Source organism: Nanorana parkeri, unplaced genomic scaffold (assembly GCF_000935625.1).
Source record: "Nanorana parkeri isolate BGI_ZX_2015 unplaced genomic scaffold, ASM93562v1 scaffold49, whole genome shotgun sequence".
Lineage (NCBI taxonomy): Eukaryota > Metazoa > Chordata > Amphibia > Anura > Dicroglossidae > Nanorana > Nanorana parkeri.
This window is the reverse complement of record NW_017306317.1, coordinates 1,569,554-1,586,764: the sequence shown is the minus strand read 5'-3', so window position 1 is coordinate 1,586,764 and position 17,211 is coordinate 1,569,554. Positions and strand designations below refer to the sequence as shown.

The window sequence follows — 17,211 nt, the reverse complement described above, 5'->3', positions numbered from 1 at the left end:
CATCAAGCTGATCTCATTTAAAGATATTATTAAAAACCATTGAAAATACTTTCCCCTTTCCTTTAAAGGATAAGTTAAGGGTTCCCTCTCCCTTGCAGTGGGAAGTATTGCAGAAGTGAAGTCTGCTGAGTGACTCCACAGCATCACATAAAGGAGACAAGTTTATTCAACAGTATAAACACACATCATGATATGCAGAATGCACTAACCCCTAGGATGTAGCAGTCCGTACTTCAACTTAATCATCAAAAGATGATTTCTGCCTGAAATTACTGCTCTTTGGACTTTACAGGTTTCACACTGCCTTACTAAGTAACTTGAAGTGTACAAGGGAACTGTGTTTCTGTTTGCTTTTAATCCTAACAAATTATGCTCCATCATACCTCCAAGCATGTGTTGGAAATGAATAATTTTGCGATGTCAAGAGACTTACCTGTTTCCAATAAGCGTGCAAATATAATAACATGATACAAACAGCACAGCTTCATGCTGCAATAAAGTTTCTGTAAACTAAGCTCACAAATGTTTCAAAAATTGGCAAGTGGCTGAGCTTTACCAGTACTTAACAAAACTTAGTTGTTTATAAGGATTAATAATGTTAAATTCTAGATGAAAAGAAAACAGCCAAAATCCTTAATGGAAGGGTATAATATTGGAAAGTTTTGATTAAACAATTAGAAGTACTAGTAGTGTACTTGCTGGGAAACAGTCTGTGACATAAAGAACATTGGCCACACAGAGAGCTCTGCTAAGGATTATGTAGATTGAGCTATGCCTGTGAATACCTTACCATTACAGTTTTATTAGGGAAAGTAAATCATACCTAAAACAAATTGTTGGATTTGATGATATGTTGAATGGAGTACATCAAATTGAGGAAAGTGCACAATTATCCACATGTGCTCAGCTACTTTAGATTTTCTTCACAGCATAATGAATCAGAAATACGCTTTAAGTTTCAAAGTGTTCATTACAAAACGAGCAAGAAATGCAGACTGAGTCTTAAATGAAGGTTGCACCCATGGATACAGAAAATTACAAGCATATAACAAAATTGGAAATTAGTATTACAGACTCTGTATGTGTTAAGGGATTTGTGAAGGGCATGGTGGGAATGGTTTAACCTTTTGCATGACTGTGTTATAGATAAATGACCCACATCTACATGAATATGTATCATTATCTCATATTTAGAAAGGATGATTTCAAAAGGAAGGTCACTCTGTATTAAATGCACACTCAGCAGGAAATAGTTTTGTCCAGTTGGTATTTCATTACTTTGAAATTATTTATGTTTAAAGTGAATAACTCTATATGCCTGTGCTCTATATTGAGTTGAATTATTTGCATTAAGAAGAAGCTGTGTTTGCTGTTATTGGATTGCTGTGTATATGTTCCGTGTGCTCTTCTCATCTGACATCTTGTGCTTGTGTTTTTACAGTTCTACTTTCTATAATTACTGTGTCTTACAGATCTCATTTACTCTGTCAGTTTCTGTAACTGGCAAGGCAGACACCTTTGCACTTCAGGGTGAAGCCTATATGTGGTATTGCCTACTACTGTGTATAGATTACAGATATTGATTCAATATAATTTCATTGTACTGTATGTATGTACATAGGTGATGAGGAGTATTTTATTTATCTTTATTCTTTTTACTAAAGACCAACAGCAATATATTTAAAAAAAACACATATAAACAAGAACATCTAAAGTATACAACAGGACATATAACCACATTCCAAACTCACCTCACAAACAAATATAGTAAATATAGTAAAAGAAACAAAGAATCAAAGTCAAATTTTTTGCAGCGACCGACCTCACAGAAAAAAAAACCTGCTTCTATTTAATTATAGTATTTCGGGGAAATAATCCTCTTAGTATATGATGGTGTCAGGATAAAAAGATTGCATACGTAGACAGTAGCTTTCTACATCCATCAGTAATTCTCACTCCATGCAGATCTAAGATTCCAAAGATCACCCAAGCTGCTGGCACAGGTAAATAATTAACTTAGTTTTGCAGAGTATACTGAGCAATATCGTTCCAAAAGGGCAGCTCCGAAATGCGTGATATAAATCTGCTTATGCTTGCCCAAACTTCAAATATATAAAAGAGCAACTAAAGCCTATAATATAAGACCTATGCAGAGTGTTGTAGGCTCCATGATAGACTCCTAATACCATTTCTCTATAGGTAAATGTGTTTATTTTATTGTAATTGTACTCCATGCTGTTAAAAGATTGAAAAATCTCAGTAGTGGATTTATTCAGAAAGTAATTGGTCTACTTAGAGAGACCGGTGTAGCATAATCCAGATCCAATCTATAGCACCTAAACAAGCTAGCTATTGAACCCTTTTTTGGATTAGGTTTTCAAAAGCAGCCAATATAGGGGGTTCTCCCAATTCAAAGGTGAAAGATTTTTAAAAATACATATTGCATAAGAAAGCATCTGTATAAAAGTAAATAATTCACATTTCATGAATGGGGAAACTCTACAAGATGGTTGCAAAAGTAAACAGCTTGTGATCGTAACTGTTGCTAGTCCCTGGGTTGCCCACTCCTTAAAAAGCTGATTACTAGAAGCATGGAGGAAATCCAAGTTTCCTTAAAATTGAAAGCAGAGCAAAGGATGACTGTGTAACTGATGCCTATCTTGAAGTTTGTGCCATACAGTCCAACCTAAATATAAAATCGGATTTGAAACAACCTCCTCAGGCAAACATTTTAGTAATATAAACCCCCAAATAAGGTATCTCTTTACATCATATAAAATGATACAGTATATTGAATTCCACCTGGACCAGGGACTCCTTTCCAGATACAAAGTTTTTGACTTCTCCAAATGTATAGAATATCCTGAAACATACCCGTAAGCAATCTTCTGGGAGAGTGTATTAGGCAATGCCATCTTTGGGTTAGAAATATAAAATAATAAATCATCTACAAAATCAAAATTATCACCTCTTTCCTTCCAACTTTAATATCCTTAAAGTCCCGTAAGGACTCCAATAATCTTAATATAGGATCCAGTGCCAAATTAAACAGGATTGCCCCTCTGCATGTTTAATGGATTAGAGAGTTGGCCATTTATCAAAAGCCTTGTGACAGGTTTTGAAGCAACAGTCCTAACTACTTGACTGTTGTTTCTCCTACAATTGTGTGCCGCCACTAATGATGCCCAACTGTTTACCTACTGGTTGAGGGGGGGTGGGGTAATATTTATTGGAAATTAAGTGAAATTTAGTTTTCAGGAGAAGGCCTGCCAGTCATAACAATTCTAGTCTCCCCATACTGGTTTAGATTAGGCTTAAAGGGCATGAAGAGCCCAAACATTTTTTTGGGATAGAATAGGAAATGTTTTAAAGGAGAACTATGGGGTAATTATTTTTCCCCATAGTTCTCCTCAGGTTTATGGGAGGACATAAACTAGCATCCTCCCGTGACCCAAAGCTCAGCATACCGCGAGCTACAGCTCGTGGTATACTGAGACCGTCGCAGCCAGGGCGGATCCCGACATTACTGTCGAGATCCACCCAGCTGCGTGATTGACAGCTGGCTCTGCCTATCTAGAGGCAGAGCCAGCTGTACCCACCCCTCCCTCGTTCGTTCCTCCAGTCAGCGCTAGAAGATCGGACAGGGGAATCCCTGCAGGAAGCGGTGAGTGACAGTCACAGCTCTCTGCAGGGACATGATTGAGAAATGAGCAAAGTAAACTGTCTAGTTGCCTTTAGTAAATCAACCCCAAAGAGAGGTTAAATCTCCCCATTGGTGATGCACACAATAAAAACCGTCACAGAGGATATTTTGCACATCCCTTTCAAATTAAAACAAAAATAAATTACATAATGTACTCTTTATTATTTTAGTTATTAGTTCTTATTAGTTCTCACTACTGTGAACTGACCGGTGAAATTTCATGATTGTGGGGATCTAATCTTTAAATTGCCTTTTACATATAGTTTACATAGTATTTGAGGTTGAATCAAGATCAAGCTTTGTGTGTGTGTGTATGTGTGTGTGTGTTTGTGCATGTGTGTATATGAGTCCCTGTGTGTTCTACTTTTTAAGAGTACCTGTACCCCTGTATGTTACGGCCTCTGAGGAAGGTATCTAAATCAGAAGACGGGCGGTGAGTCATTACATGCCTCCTGGCTTCCTTAACAGGATTTCCGGGAATTGTATTTGGTATCAGCGAGTACCTAAAAAAATATCAGTGCTCGTAGTCGATACCGAAAAACCAATATTGGTGCATCCCTACTTTTAAATAAGCCTGTCTGTTATCCTTACACTGTACAAATGTGTAGAGAAAAAGTGCTCCATCAATACATTGTGTGTTTTATTTATTTTTAGTTTATATTGTTTGACCTTAAACATCTTGCATTAGCTGTACTCACTTATTTTACTGGCAGTGATGCTATGCTGAAATATCAACTGATCTCCAGCCAAGGATCATGGCATTAGTTTTATACATGATAAATTAGTGATTTCATGCCTGTCCTTATGACCCACAAGCATACCACACGGCTGAGCACCTTATTTATTGATGTAGTAATAAAAGCTTTGGAATGTGATTGATCTGACTATTTGCTGAAAAGAGCATGCATAAATAAAGTATATTAACAGTCTGTCAGTAAACAATGTAATATTAAGTAACAATACCTTAATTCTTTACAAAAGTAATAACTGTATACTTGTTTGCACGTTGAACAAATATATTCGTACATATAATAGATTAAAGAAAATGTTTGTTTGAACTAATAACTAATGTTTGGATGGCATAAAACTTAATTTTAGATTTAAAAAAGTGTAATCACCCAAAACTAAACTAAGTTTATTTTTTAACTGTACTAGGACTAAACTGAATAACAAGTGAACAACAGATTTAAAAATTGAAAATCAATATACTGTGCAGAATTACAGGACTATCATGTTTCAGTTTGTTTTACCTTTTTATAATAATAGAATGAGTTCAATTGACTTAATTGAAAGATGTGCAGGGTTTCACAATGCAGAGTGGTGCTATAGCTGAATATCAACATCTTTTAGTTCATATGATACATTTGGTGTATTTGGCTGTCTCCTGCCAAAGTTCCTCCAATGAAATACATAAAGTTCTGGGCATGGAGCAAATGTGCACACTCATTACATAATGCAGTGATCAGTGCCTAGGTGGCCTAATGTTACATGGGAATGTGTCTAGTAATTTGCAAATATTGACTTAGAAATCCGACATTTGCATAGCAATCGAAGGGCAGCAACAGTGAAGGTGTGGGGTGACTTTGGTTTGTGTGACCCTTTAACATGCTTTTTTAAACAAGTGGAATTTGTTAATCTAGGTATAAATGAATAACAACCCTTTCTATTTTCATGTGGTCTTCCAGATGTAATAGACAATCATATGTCTTAAAGTGTATTTTGCTTTTATCAAACGTCGATATCCTGGACACCCATAGAGATATTTCCTTTCAGCTCCATCATTACCTTCTAGTAGTGTTTACATAGTAATGTGTGTGTGTGTGTGTGTATATGTATACAATAGGGCAGCTGTATTTGTCTTTACATAGTCTGTCTCTGCTTTGTGCTTGGTTATGCAATGATCCTCATATCTGCGCATGTCTGTTTCGGTCAACACACACACATTGCAATCTTACCATACAATTTTTGTACAATCAACTTTACATTTAGCAAATCTTTGTAATATGAGGACCTACTTAATCTATCCAATCAATTTGTATCCAATCAGGCGGGCCCTTCTACTACATAGTTATTTGTGGATCTAAAGGAGATTGTACAATCAAGTAGTACCATTACCATTATACTGTCTTTCAAACAAAACATTGGTTAGTGTACAAAATCCAGAAAACAGTTTTTCACAAAAACCTAGAGTTTTGGGTTTATGTCAGCCCTTCATCATGCCAAAAACTATTCCAGCATCATTTTTTCTAGCACAAGGATACATGCAAACAGGAACTGCTAAATATTGTGAATAGCTAATTTGTCAAACAAGCAGCTTGATGCAACAGATGTATTCAATATAGAGACACATCAACATGCATTATACAGGCGAAGAATACGTAAATGTATATGCACTGGCGGAACTACCAGGGTCGCAGCAGTCGCAATTGCGACCGGGCCCTGGCGTTCCGCCTGTTTGGGGGGGCCGCAGAGAGGAAGCAGACGGCAAGTAGCTCCCTCATGCCGCCGCAATTGCCTCCCCTTCAGATAGTGCGGCTCCCTTCCCTGCCACCCGCAGCAATAGAAGAAGGGCATGTATGGGCGGCTGTGCGGGGATAGAGAGACTGTGTCAGTCACCTGTCAGCCTGGCGGAGCTGCTAACAGCACTGCAGGCACCGCCAGGCGAAGTTTAATCTGCTTGTTTGTTTCCTCCTTCCCCAACCCGAAATCTCAGTTTATACAATACCACGCTGTTAACTGTTTGTGATGACAGATTATAAAGTGCTGAATAGACAAGACAAACACTAGAATATTACAGCGGAGATCTGTGTATGCCAAAAGCCTGGGACGTCTACCGTTCCAGCTCCAGAGAATCTATTCGTCACCCGCACTCAGCATCGGACTGTGACACCTGTCACTGACGCTCAGCATGGCAGGTGATACATAGGGGTCTATTCATGAAGCTGCCGAAGGATCTAGCCATAGCTTCGGCCGATCCTTCGGCTAGCTTCGGCCCCAGGACCCCTTCGGCCGACCCGAAGCAAGCCGTTGTACGGCTGATTTCAGCCGATGTACGGCTGAAATCAGCCGTTCGGCTCACTTCACTTCAGATCGGTCTTTGCCCTCGGCAGCTTAGTGAATAGACCCCATAATAATCTTTACAGCAATATTCACCTTCAATCCGGAGCTGAATTCCCTTCCACCACTAGATGTCAGTGTCAGCCAACCTACGTCTCCTTCCTCTGAACACAGGCAATCATGGACACGCCCCTTAGATGGGGCACTAGTGTAATAGAATGTCAGTAGAATGTGCCCCCTGGTCAAGAAGAGGAAGTAGTTGCTGCAGGAGTCAGGTAAGACTGGTGTGGGTGAAGGCTGGACCAGGAAGGGGGGGCAGGGGAGAGGCTGGTGATACCATTTACATTAGAATGTATTGCTGGGACTTGTAGTCCTGCATAGCTGGTAGTATGCTGCATTGCTGTATAATGATTATACAGCAATGCAGAATAGCACCAACTTTGTAGGACTACAAGTCCCATCAATAGATTACATTATTAAGTAGGGATGCACCAGTGCCAATACTGGGCATTTTCACGAGTACTCGTGAGAATGCCCCAATACTGATTGCAGATACTGGCACCGGTGGAAATACCAAGGTTGCAGTGGTCGCATTTGCGACCAGGCCCTTGTGTTCCGCTAGTTGGGGGGGCCTAGAGGGGACCATAACGCTGGCATTGTTTTGCCACGCCTCCCGGTGCAGGCGATCGCACTGCGGCCGGGGGGCGTGCCATAAACTTCAATGCACCGCCACGCCCCCTCCTACCCCAGAATGCAGTAAGCCGGCCGGGATGCGATTCAGTGCGTTTCGGCACCGAATCGGGCCGAACGTACTGGGGCTGGTGTGAACTAGCCCTGAAAGTCACAACGTACATACGTTTTTTTTTTAAATATTAAAATCATGTTTTTTTGGTGGGGGGGGGGCCTTAATAATTTCTTGCACCGGGGCCGAGGTTTCTAGTACGCCCCTGTGTATATGGCAAGTATTTCATCACAAAGGATAGAGCAGGGGTCCTCAAACTTTTTAAACATGGGGCCAGTTCACTGTCCCTCAGGCATTGCTGGGGGCCGGATCATAGTTTGAAAAACAGGGGGGGGGGTCGTGGCTGTGGTGCCACACTGCCACGCCCCCTCCCATCCCAGAACAAAGGGGGAACTTTAGTGAGCAATTGCTGTGCGTTCCAGCAGCTGCTGCTCTGGTGTGAATGGCGTTACGCTGCAAAAGGAACCAAGACGTTTGGTTTGCCTCGGCATGCGCCCTGACATGAAAGAGCGCAGCTGCGCAGGCCAAACACTGAAGCTTCCGGAACAGCCTGTGTGTCTTCCCTGACACCCAGACGGGGCCGGTTGGAATGATGATCTCTCCCTGGAATCCGCGGGCGGGCGGCCGATTGATTGCTATATGTTGTTTAGGGCGGCTGGGCCTATTTTAACTGCTTGAAGACCAGGTGTTTAGACCCCGTTCCTGTCCAGGCCATTTTTCAGTGCTCAGCGCTGCGGTACTTTGATTGACATTTATTCCGTCCTGCAACGCTGTACTAAAATTAATTTTATACCATTTTTTGGGGGCACATAGAGCTTTCTTTTGGTGGTGTTTAATCACCACTGCGGTTTTAATTTTTTTATATTTCGGGAAAATTACAGAAAATTTTCAAAAAAAGGTTTTTTTTTAACATTATGTTAGGAAACATTTATTATCACCCAATTTTTTGGTAAAACATAAAATACGGGGTCACGTCGGGTAAATAGACACCAAACATGTCAAGCTTAAAAATTGCGCGCATCTCACAAAATCGCAAAAAAACACCATATCCAAAATTGACCTTAGGCGACGCTTTAAAACCTTTTACAGCTCATCAGTTTAGTGTTATCAGTGATTGATGGCCCTAGAATTATTGCTCTCACTGCGACGTTCGCGGCGATGTAACATGTGCGACGATATGTAACATGTGCGGCATAATGGGCACAACCGTAGTTTTCGCAGGTATGCGCACCCGACGCATGTTTGCATGCGTGTATGTATGGGTGGGCACTTTTTAAAAAAAATACATTTTTATTCTTTTTTATGTGTAACTTTAAAAAAATTAATCTTTAATTTTGTTTCCTATTTTTTTCCACTTAACTTTATTACTATTACATAGGGGGCTAAGAAACCCCCTTATGTGATAGCAAAAGATGTGACAGGTCCTCTTTATGGAGACATCAGGGGTCTCCAAGACCCCTAATGTCACCTAGGACCCCTGAAGAAGCTGATGAAGCAGAGATCTGCTTCATCAGCTTCTCTCCAGCGTCTGAAGCTGGAGAGTGACACAAGAATGTGGAAGTGATGTAACATACATCACTTCCGCATTCTTACAGCGGAGAGGGGATCGGAGGGAGGTCTTGTACCGACTCCCTCTGATCCCCTGTGACAGAGGCACTATGCTGGTCACGGGCTCAGCGGGCTCATACACTTGTATGTTAACAGGCATCGCTGCCTGTTTCGAAATTGACTGAATGTCCAGCTTTCCCACAAGTGGGCGTGGCCTATCTAGAGAGCTCCCGGCCGGCCGTTTTTTACAACGGCCGGCCGGGAGGTAGTAAAGGTAGGGGCCTGCAGCTCCCCGGCCTTGACACCCGGATGTGGCCCACCGGCCGTAGTTTGAGGACCCCTGGGATTGAGTATCCATTGCACATTGAACCTAAAAAAAAGCAGAAAAAAATAACAAAATAAGCCACATCATATTGTAAATATATGTAGATTAAGCTCTGTTTTGTTTTGTGTTTTTATAAAGGAAGTGCTACCACCGCGCTGCAAAGGTTAAGTGCTTGTTCATGTCTAGGTTAAAAAAAAAGGTAGATTCATCCAAAACTCCAAGCCATCTTCTTCTTAGACCGGTCCTTCCAACGTCTCTCACCCTCCTCTGCAGCGGTCTAAGGTCCTGTAAATCATCACGTCTATACATGTGTATAGATATAAGGACGCTGAAGAAGATTCCAATGCTGCAGGGAGGGGAAGACATGCCTGAGGGGGTGGGTGCTGTGACAGCTGGCCAGTTCAAAGCTTTGGGTGAGTATAATTGTGTTATTTTATCACCTGGACACAAACAAGCACTTAACCCTTTAAAGGGTTAATACAAAATCCTGGAGTTCTTCTTTAAGAAGCAGCTCATGACCACTACCTCTCCTGTTCTTGGGAGTATGATCAATTATTATGAATTTTAATTGTGATACAGCATAAGTACATTCAAAGAATTTTCTAGCAACTGGTAACTGGAGAAATTGGTCCATGAATAATTTGTCACAGGGATAATTCATATTTACATAAGAGTAAATAATAATTTATCATAGGAATACTTGTGGCATGCAGTTCTGTACGTCACCTTTTGGGTAGTCTCCGAGTTCTGTGCAGTGCTGGGTGCTGGGGGGAGAAAGATAACGTGGACCCTTTCTTAGTTTCTTTCTCCAGCATAAAGTGGAGACATATGGGATCTGTTGAACCCAAATGTCTTATTAAAGAGGACCTGTCACCAGAAGCTTTAACTCCCCCACCCCCGTACACACACAACTGGCTGGGGCTGCTAACACTCCCTAACATAATTAAAAATGCATATGACATTTTTCTTTAAGAGGTTCTTAATGCTGGAGGTATTTCCTGGGCTTCCCAATTATGTGACCACTGTGTATGCATTTCGGGGGGACCAAATGTAAATTTTTCACCGGATGTTACTTTTACACCAAATGTCACTTTATTTAACTGGGGTATATCCTACACCATGAAGCGTTTTATTTAAGGAATTGTGTATTCAAACCTTATATTTTAAAAAAACTGCTCCCTGCGGTATTTTTAAAAACAGTGCATTTATTGGTACATGTTCACCAAAGCAGTGCCCAGTTACCCATGCCCTTTTCCCCAAAAGCTTGCAAAATGGCCTTGAAAAGGTTAAAGAAAAAAAAGAGATTTTGGCCACCTCTGGATATCAATGGGTTTGGAACCACTGCAAACCAAACTTTGCATGATTCGCTCATAGTACTGGGTGAGTATTTCGGCCGGTTTGTCAGCTAGCTAAGGGTCAGGATGTAGCACGGATGTCGGGAGCTGCAGTGAGACACGTCTGCTCAGTCTCACATCCCGGCCACGCCCCGAGAAGCATTTTTAGTTTATTAATTAAAATACTATTAAAAATGTTGCTAAGGTGCAATCAAACTCTCAAGTAGTGGTGATAAAACAACACAAACTGAAAACATTTGTTGTAATGCTGTCTACTTTGTGCCCAGAGAGCAGTCTGTTGAATAGACTATTATACTAGCATGCCTGATCATCAGTTAAGCACTACTATTGCGGTTGATTTACTGAAGCCAAATTAGCTGTTCACTTAGCAAGAGAATTTTCACTTTGCAAGTGGATTTTCCCTTAGATAAGTTATTGTGGTGAAAATTCACTTTGCAAAGAGTACCTGTTCACCAACAAGAAAAAAAAGTATTTACTTGCACATGACTGGGTGTTGGAAGTCAACAGAGCCTCATGTTATTCACTAAGTTGAGGGAAATTTTCTTGCAAAGTGAAAATTCCTTTGCAAAATGAACAGACTGTTTGCCTTTGTTATATCAACCCCATTGTGTTGTGTGTAATGATTTTTCTATAAATGTTACATGTACATTTACCATTGCTGTCCAAGAATTTACCTTTACTTACAAGCTTGTGTAATTCTTTATGGCTTACATATTTTATGTGTGCGAGTAGTGAACAGCACTAGTTTACCTTTTATCACTTTTTTGCTTGTTAAAAATCAGTAATGTGGTACCACCAGATGTAACCTCCAGACACAGGTCTAAATGCTGCTTAACTTGACCCAATTCTATTTTCCCTTTTAAGACTTTTTCCCACTTCCACTAGAAAACCTTACAGATGTGGCATACATCCTATTCTGAGAATAGATTTAAATGTCCCCAACATGTTGTTTCTGAATTGTCTAACATTGCTCAATCAGATTATAAACAACATGAGCATATTGTACTTAACCTCCCAGGTGGTATTCCCGAGCGTGGCTCGGGGCTAAATTTCCTGACCAGGAGCGGTAACCCCGAGCCACACTCGGGTATACCCTGAATTCACTCACCTCGTCCCACGATCCCCGCAGCGTCTTCTTCGCCCGATACCGGCATCTGTCTCCAGCGTACGCTAGCGTCAGTGTCGTAGGGAGGTGGATCCAGCGGGAAATTCAAACGTAAAAGCACCCAATACATACAGAATACATTGTAATACATTGAAAACAGTGCTATTACGTTACTGTAACACATTCTTTCACCTCAGTTTTGTTACTAGAGATATTACCAGTGTTCTGCCTGCACTTTTACTATTCCATTTGCCTGGAAAACTTGAGAGCGTCCATGGCATCAAACAAGCGTCCGCTGAGGTCAAAAGCGGTTTTTGAGCAGCTTGAAAATAGCGATAGTGATGTGGAATCACTTATTGAATTGAGCCACAGCGATGCGTGGGGAAGTTCGTTGTCAGACACTGAAAGTGACGAAAGCGTGGATTCTGTGCCCGAGCTAAGTGATGTGCGAACTTGGTGCCCTATTGATTGTGGTACGGATCATGCAGCGCCCCCAAGATTCCCATTTACTGGAGCATCTGGTAGGAAGGTAGATGTGGAACATGACAACCCCTTGGCCTACCTACAATTATTTCTGACCGATGAGATTATTGATGAAATTGTTACAGAGACCAACCGGTACAATGAACAATCAGCAACTCTGCATCGGAAGTTTTCCCGAAACAGAAAGTGGGAACCAGTGACCAGAGATGACATCTGGAAGTTTCTGGGCCTAATAATTCTTCAGGGAGTGGTGGGGAAACCTCTGCAGAAGTGGTATTGGACAACCAATAAAATACTTGCCACTCCATTCTTTGGCACGGTCATGTCGGGGTATAGGTTTACCCTCATCATGAAGTTTTTACACTTCGCGGACAATGAGGAATTCGACGAAGCCACTCATCCCGCCCCAAAACTGAAAAAAATTTGGAAGGAATCTCAGATGATTGTGAGGAATTTCCAACAAACCTATGTGCCAGAAAGACATCACCATAGATGAAAGTCTAATGGCCTACAAGGGAAGACTCAGCTGGATTCAATATATAGCATCAAAGAGAGCACGATTTGGCGTCAAAACCTATATGCTATGCATATTGTCATCTGGCTACATTTGGAACTCAGTGATATACACTGGAAAAGGAACCAAATTTGATGCGAAATACAGCAGCTATGGAATGGCAACATCATCCGTTCTCTCACTCAGAGGGCCATTGCTGAATCAGGGATAATGTGTAACAACGGACAACTTTTACACATCTCCAGAACTGTATGAGTTCCTTTTCCAACACAAAACGGATGCTTATGGAACCGTTAGGGCTAACCGACGTGACTTGCCGCCAGTGTTTGGCAAGAAGAAGCTGAAGGCTGAAGAAATAGTTGCCTGGCAGAAAGGCAAAATTATGACACTGCGATGGCGCAACAAAAAAGACGTGTGCCTAATGAGTACTGTGCATAATGCCTCCACTGCTATGGTACGCACGAAAGGTCTGAGAGACGTCATGAAGCCGCAAGTAGTAATAGACTACAATACCACCATGGGAGGTGTCGACAGAGCCGACCAAGCCATGACCTTCTATCAAGCAATGCGGAAACAGTAGAAGAAATATTATAAGAAGATCTTCAGGCATCTTCTTGAGCAGTGCTTGTGGAATGCCTACGTTCTGCTAAAAAAACAAAGTGACAAGCCTGTGATGCATGCAGACTTCATCTGGAAAATTTCCGTACAAATCTTTTTGAACCACCAAACGCCATCAGTGAGTAGATCTGGACGTCGTGCTGTTGGCGTTGTCAACCCAGAACGCCTGACTGGTCGTCAGTTCATGGACTACATCCCACCAACAGAGAGAAAGTCAGCACCTACAAGGCTGTTGCTCGTAGCGCGGTGACATCGGCAAAAAAATCAGAAAAGAGACCAGGTTCCATTGTCCCGATTGTGACGTCAGACTTTGTGCTGTCCCGTGTTTCAAAGTTTACCATACCCGAGATGTTTACTGAAGTAATATTGCACCCTTGCTTGGACAGATGTCAGTGTTTTTTGTTTGAATACATTATTTAATTAAATGTATTATTGTTATATTATTGTTTTGTGTAATTATTTCTAATTATTTGTTATATTATAATTTATGATTTCATTTTTCAAACTTTATCATACCCGGGATGTCTATTGGACTCTTGTTTGGACAGATTTAGGTGAGTTATTCCTAAGATTTACTAAGAATCACAGGCCTACAATGTAAAACAACATATTTCCATGAAAAACAATGTACCGCTTTTGGGTTGCTAAAATACTGAATAATCATACTGCAAGGGAGGTTAAAGATAAAAAACATGCATATGTATCAGACAAAATCTTAACAGATTTAAAACTGTAATCTGTTTTGCTTTTAGGGGTTACAGCACTTAGTACTTAGTCAGTGTACTCGGTGTGACTTTAGTGATCAGTATTCATGTTTGAATGTTTACCTGGCAAAATGCAATCCAAACATAAATATGCATTCACAACACAACTCTACAAAGGCAAAAAGGGGGAAAAACATAACTAACCCACCAACCAACCATCCACCCAACCAAAGGTTCTCAGTATTACATTACTACATTACAATTTAACTCTAATACACCAACCATGCTGAAGTTGCAACTGTAAGATTGAGGAATTCCAAGAACTGGGGATTTACATGTAATTTCATTCGGCTGGTAAAGGTAGGTAGGAATCCCACCCCCTAACCCTGCTTAATCATTTAAGAGTCCTTTGGATCTTTACCCACTTTATAAAACTTACAAAGTAGTGTTAACAAGAAGAATGGAGTTTAAAACATTCCCTGATGTATTTATGATTTCTAAATAATCATTTACAGGATCCACCAACATTTATTATGTCTCACATCACCAGAAAAATAAAATGTAAAGTAATTGTCTTTGTCATTTTCTTTATATCTACACTCACATTTGGCTGGAGTTCTAAATAAAATAAATAAAAGCTTTGTGCGGCTTACCTCTGTTTACACTTATGTAAATAGTCAGTATCTGATAATATTAATAACACAGAGAATATTATACTGTGATAGCAGCGTAATGTCTGTGGGCATATTGATTATTATTAGCATAGCAGGGGGCCCTCATGATTATGAACCTCCTGACAGTCAGATAACAACCTGATGTGCCAAGAGTCCTAACAGATATGGGGTACTTCAGGGCACATAAAAAATTAAGGCAGTGTGCTCCAACAAATTGTGGGTATGGTCAGCTGCCACTGTGGTTTAAGTGGACATGGTTAAATAGTGAACTTCAGTGCATACATGTTATTGGCTCTTTACTTTTATGAGATGTTGGAATGGATATTAGGGCTTCTGTGACACTTTAACATATTATAAGCCCTTTTGTGTATTTCTTTTTACTCAAATATAGAATGCAAATTCTCCCATCTTCTGTACAGAAGAGAGTGTATATCCTACCCTGAAAATGGTTGAATGCTGGCTACTCAAGAAATAAAGATGGTGTTTCACTTTTCCAAATCCATTCTAACTTTCAAAACTAGGTATGTCATTCTAAAATGCATTAAGGGTATGTGAATTAGTTGTGAGTTTATTATCTAGGTAACATTGATAATGCTATTGATAAAGAAACAGAAAGCATAAGTAATTAGGCGTTTATGTGTATGTATTGCAATGAAGTGATGTGGACTTATCATTTCTATCTTTATGATAATGTTCACCTGTATCTTCTGGATATTATAACTACAGAGCCTCTGAGTAGAGTAACTGGAACTATGCCATGACACTTTTCAACTACAGTGTACCTCAAGAGGTGTAGCTGGTCTTTTCACAGGCTTTAGTGAACTTACAGCATCAAGATCCACAATATTTTAGTCTTGGGCTCAGGAGGAGGAACCAATGTGACTTACAACAAGCCTCAGATCTGAGACCCAGAGCACCTGGCATTACACCTAGTGCCTGGGTTTACTGATGCCACTATGTGCCAGATTGACATTTTTCAGGACAGTGGAGTACTTCTTTTTAAAAATATAATGTAAACAAAAAAGTGGTGGAATGGCAGGTGTTAACCTCCTGAACAGGATCACAAGAATAGTTTAGGCACTTTGCCAATGGAGCAACTTCTAAGAGCTTTGCTAATGGTCCCATGCAGCCTTTTTAAACTGATTGTTCTCCCTCATGCAGTGTCTGATTACAGCTAGTGAATAGACAGGGTAATGTATGTAAATTTTAATCGCAGTGTAATAAAACCTACATTGACATTTAAGTTGCATTATATAATTTCTCAATCTCTAAAATCACCTCTACCCTCTTTGAACATTGTTCTTCTGGCAAGCCTCTGCCTCTGAAATACTAAAATATTTAGTTTCCTACGCTGCTCTACCATAGATAGATAGATAGATAGATAGATAGATAGATAGATAGATAGATAGATAGATAGCCAGGGAGGCAGGCAGACATACAGATAGACAGAAAGTTAATTTACTTTACACACAGGAGAAAGTCAAATATCAAAAGTATTGTAGTTATAAGCAGCAAAGGTATATAAACATGACAACAGCAATTTGTGGGTTAACATTATTACATATTTTTCTCCTGTGCAGTATAAAGCATGAAAAGAACACAAATTATCTTTCCCCAGATGAAAGAATGCAAAAATGAAATTAGTTATGTCTAGAATTCTAATGTGCACTTCTTATTCAAACTAAAAACATACTTTTACATTGAAACAACATAGTTAATATGAAAGACGCAATACATAAACCAAAACATGGACATTTTGTAGTACTATATGTAACCACTTTTGTAATGTTATATTCATAAATCCCTGTTCTGGCTTTAATAATTCTGATCTTTCTTGTCAATGCATAAAAGATGTTTACAGGGCTTGCATTAGCCTGCAATTTTAAATACAATCCATTTATTCCTTCCTTTTAACAACATCATTGCAAAGTCTGCATTAGGGATCTTCATCTCACTATTGAGATAAATAAATAAGTGTGCCATTTGTTTTTAGACAACAAATATAGATGGGAGGTCTTAGCATATGCTTGCATTGTGCTGCTTATCTGTTATAAATGGAAATTACAGCATGTCTTATTTGACAAGTGAAAAAGTAAAAGAAAACATATAGAAATATATGCATAAATAGGTTTTTTTTCCAGAGAGCAAATCATAAGGATACACGAGTACATCTGTTTATAAATGTGACCATCAGTGAGTAGGGCTGTAAAGACAGCAAATAAGGTAACAAAATACAGTATATATACTGTTGAAGTGCAGTACGTAATATTTTCAGGTTTTGATAGCAATTGGAGTATTCATAAACCTGAGACCATAGTTAGGTGTTAATAATTTTGGCCATATAATATCTCAAATACCTGTGCCCTTTGACCCTTATGTCTAT

General features: G+C 39.9%; 1 long non-coding RNA gene across 1 annotated transcript; it reads left to right on the top strand.

The window, feature by feature from the left end:
• The first annotated feature begins 4,046 nt into the window (after positions 1 to 4,046).
• On the top strand, positions 4,047 to 13,658 carry LOC108802131. Its single transcript, XR_001942199.1, has 3 exons — positions 4,047 to 4,058; positions 12,502 to 12,504; positions 13,574 to 13,658. It is a non-coding gene; the product is annotated as an uncharacterized LOC108802131 (long non-coding RNA).
• The last annotated feature ends 3,553 nt before the right edge of the window (positions 13,659 to 17,211 follow it).